Source organism: Carya illinoinensis, chromosome 9 (assembly GCF_018687715.1).
Source record: "Carya illinoinensis cultivar Pawnee chromosome 9, C.illinoinensisPawnee_v1, whole genome shotgun sequence".
In the NCBI taxonomy this organism is placed as follows: domain Eukaryota; kingdom Viridiplantae; phylum Streptophyta; class Magnoliopsida; order Fagales; family Juglandaceae; genus Carya; species Carya illinoinensis.
In genome coordinates, this window is record NC_056760.1 from 26149457 (window position 1) to 26153797 (window position 4341).

Genomic DNA, 4341 nt, shown 5'->3' on the forward strand with positions numbered 1-4341 from the left:
GTGAATTTCGGACTTGGACTTCTTGTGGTTTCATTTTGTGATTTTTTTTTCCTTTTCTTTTCTTCCAAATTGTTCTCAAACCCCATGAATTTTCTCCTTTGAATTTGACTGGACTTAACTTGCTCTTTTATAAACTCTAAAATTAAACATAAAAAAACTGCTTAGGAGTATCCCAATGTAAATAGAAATTCAATTGAAGAATACACATTAATCCCTATGATTTCTATTCACATTTTAGCATTTTAGTCAAATAATAAGGTATTTAGAGTGCACTTTCACACACTCATCACACCCACTAACTTACTCATTGCTAGTTCCTAACAATTTTCATGTCAAAACAACGAAAGAGATCAAAGAAAATCACACATAAAGGCCATTAAGTCACACTTTTCAGATTTATATATCAAAATAATCTAAGGAATCCAATAACCCATCAAGATCAATCCACCTATAGCAATCCACAGAGTGTGTGTGTTCTCCAAGCCATAACCATCGTACCACTAACCTTGACATATGCAACATCAAGAACATCTCAAGCAAAAGGTTCAACTTCATAACTCATGGGTATAATAGTGTTTCGTGTAAGGGCTCTCTCTATGGAGTTGACAATGGGTGTATACACATTCTTATGAAAAATTAGACAATTATGTACAAGCAACAAGAAAACATTGATCTTATGATAGGAACAGTAACAAATGAGACTTCTATCAATCTTTCCAACAGCTTACTTAGGATCAGAATAGTCAACACAAAAGGTTGTAATATGCCTTGGTTTTGGGGTTATATGAAAAAAAAGGATGAAAGGGATTAAAAAGCTTCCAAGTACATACAAAGGAAATTTCATTAAATATCTCAATAGAGCACACTTCTCACTTGATGTACTCTCCAACTTTTCAGATCATCAAATAATAATACTTTTCCTTCTTTTTTTTCTTTTTTCAACAATTTGATGGACAAACACTTTGCCACTTTTGTATTCTTTCCATTTCTACCAAACTTTTTTTTTTTCGGAGCTCACTCAATCGAACACTTTGCAACTTGTGCTCTTTTTTTTTTTTTTTTTTTTTTTTTTTTTTTTTTTTTCTGTCGTCTTCTTCTTCTTCTTAATTGAAAATGATAAAATAAAAGAAACAAAATACAAATTCCACACCTAGTATACACTTGGAAGTAAAAAGGGTAAGAAAATCAGTATATAGGTTATACTCCAATGTGGAGAGGCATGGATGATATGGGCATATGTAAAGAAAAAAGCTACATGTGTCAAACCACCATCTTACCACAAAAATTGGATAAGTGCATTAAGGGTTCTGTGAATGCTTTAGCAAAAATGATTATGGTGGGTTTGGTGAATTCACGAAGATGGCTATGAATAAGAATGAGTACACATGTGAAAATGATGCACGTGTGATGCAAATTAAAAAAAATTGACACATGAAAATATGCCACAAAGTTCAAACAAGCATTTTAAATACTGAATTTGCACCACCACCCCCAACTTAAAGAAACATTGTCCTCAATGTTTAAAAATCAAAATTGAATGGAGAGTAATTGAAAATGGTAGAATACACCTGATGAGTGACGAAGGTAGCTCGCTAAGCACCAAAGATGGTAACCTGAAATGACGAAATGAAATTATCCTGCAATAAAAAAAAAAGAAAAAACAGCAAACAAAAATGAAAAGAAAGAAAATAAGAGAAAACAAAGCAAAACAAAATAAATAAAGAAAAACATACCTAAGTGGTGTGGTCAAGGTTGATAGACTGGATCCACAAGTGGAATGTATTCCACTTCCGGAACTTGCCTATCAATTAATACTTTAAGGCGTTGATCATTTACTTTAAAGATCCGACCATCCTTAGGATCTTTTATTTCTACCGCCCCATTTACAAAAACATTCCTCACTAAAAAAGGGTCAGTCCACCTAGACCGAAGTTTTCCTGGGTGCTAGTGAAATCCAAAATCATATAAGTATATTCGGTCATTAGGTTTAAACCTCTTCCTAAGAATATTTTTATTATGAAACATTTTCATTTTAACTTTATAGACTTTAGACTTAGGCAAAGGTTTCAATTTAACTCTTGGTGCTTTCATACTTACAGGAATTTGTTTTCCACCTTTCTTAGGCAACTCCTCACATTTCTATTGCCAAGCCTGTGTGCTATGATCCTGAATTTCATAAAAAACAGCACAAATATTAATAACATCAGATAAATCACTAATAGTATCAAACTCAAAATTCACAAGGGAATATTCAAGGAGATCAAAATCATGAGTTGTGTGAACTCTCTTGTCTATGAGTGTGTCAATCATGTACGTTTGGTGGCACTCGTCATCTATTGGCTGTTTGTCAATATGAAAAATGTTGACCTCCATGGTCATGTTTCCAAAAGATAGCTTCATCAACCCATTCCTGTAATTTATAAGTACTTTAGCCGTAGAAAGGAAAGATCTACCTAATATGAGAGGAACCTTAGAATTAGCCTCAACAACTGATTGAGTGTCTAAAATTAAGAAATCAACAGGATAATAAAACTTGTCAATTTGGATCAAAACATCCTCAACTATCCCTCTTGGTTTCTTAATTGAACGATCAGCCAATTGAAGCACAACAGAAGTAGGCTTAATTTCACCAAGACCAAGATGCAAATAAATGAAGGCATCAAATTAACACTAGCTCCTAGATCTAGCAAGGCTTGCCCAAACTCATGATTTCCAATATTACATGCAATGGTTGGATAACCAGGATCCTTGTTTGTACTTAGGAGGAATTTGCTGTTCAATTAGAGCACTAACTTGCTCTGTCAAAAATGCTGTCTTTTTAACATGGTGCTTCTTCTTAACTGTATACAAATCTTTAAGAACTTTTGCATAAGTGGGAACTTGTTTAATAACATGCAAAAGAGGAAGGTTAATCTTTACCTGCCTGAGATTCTCCAAGATTTTATTACTAGGATCCCAAATTCGCATACCAGATTTTAAAGCTTGAGGAAATAGTACCTTAACTGGACTCTTGATTACCTCGGCATCCTTGGAGAACTCGGTACTATCATTGCTTTGTTCCTCTTCAACATCCTTTGGTTTATTAGTTGTTTGCATGTGTAAGGACTTACCACTTCTTGTCACAATGGCATTGACCTTTTTCAGATTTTTTTTGTGCCATATGATGACCTTGGGGTGTGGATTGAGCTTGAGAAGGAAACTGGTCATGCTCATTCACACTCAAGGAGCTCACTATCTTAGATATATGACTCTTTATCTCTTTGTTTTCTTCAACAAACTGCATAATCAAATATTCAAACTTTTGATTAATTTTACTCTATGCCTCAATAAAAGCATATAAAGTATCTTTTAAGGGGCTCCTAGAAGATGAAGGTACATGATATGGTGCAGGATATGATCTACGGGGTTGTGCAGGTGGCTGGTTTTCAGATTTTCAACTAAAATTGGGGTGATTACACCACCCAGAATTGTAGGTATCAGATAAAGGTGCAACAGGCTTCATGTACATACCTAAAGCATTACATTGTTTCTCATATATCTCTCTCATCTCAGTAAATGTGGGACACTCTTGGGCAAGGTGATCTACCCAGCCACATACAAAACATGGTCCAAAAGACTCTGCATGATTAGCCACGTGTGTTGGCTTTAAGTCTTTATTCTTTAATACCTCTAGCTCTCTAGTGAGCATCTCAAAGGCCTTTAGGTTATCCTCTTCCCTGAGATGGTAAATTCCACCACCATTTAAGTCTCCTGCAGATCGTGGCATATTTATGCTCTCAATAGCACTAGGTCCATTCCAAGTGTGAGCTTTTTCATCAAGCTCATTGAGGTATTCTATGGCCCCATCAGGATCTTTCTGTAAGAACTCATCATTACACATCATCTCCACAAATTAACGCTCTCTAGGTGTAAGTCTCTCATAAAAATAGCTCACTAAGCGCCAATTCTTATACCCATGGTGAGGACACATACTCAATAGCTCCTTAAATCTCTCTCAAGATTGATAGAAAGTCTCACTGTCCTTTTGTACAAAGGTGGAGATTTGCCTTTTTAAAACATTGGTCTTATGTTGGGGAAAGTATTTATTAAATAAGACATGAGTCATCTCATTCCATGACCCAATAGATTGTGGTCTTAATGAGTATAGCCAACTCTTAGCTCTATCCTTTAAAGGGAAAGGAAAGAACTTAAGTCTCACAATGTCATCAGTTGCATTTTGACTATGAAAAGTCGCAACTACTTCCTTAACTCTCTAATGTGCACATATGGATTTTCATTTTTCAAGCCATGAAAAGTAAAAAGTAACTGTATCATCCCTGTTTTAAAATCCAATTGGCAAAT

General features: G+C 34.9%; 1 non-coding gene across 1 annotated transcript; it reads left to right on the plus strand.

Annotated features, from left to right (window-relative positions):
- Positions 1-3950: 3950 nt before the first annotated feature.
- LOC122277858 lies at positions 3951-4058 on the plus strand. Its single transcript, XR_006229167.1, has one exon. It is a non-coding gene; the product is annotated as a small nucleolar RNA R71 (small nucleolar RNA).
- Positions 4059-4341: the final 283 nt, after the last annotated feature.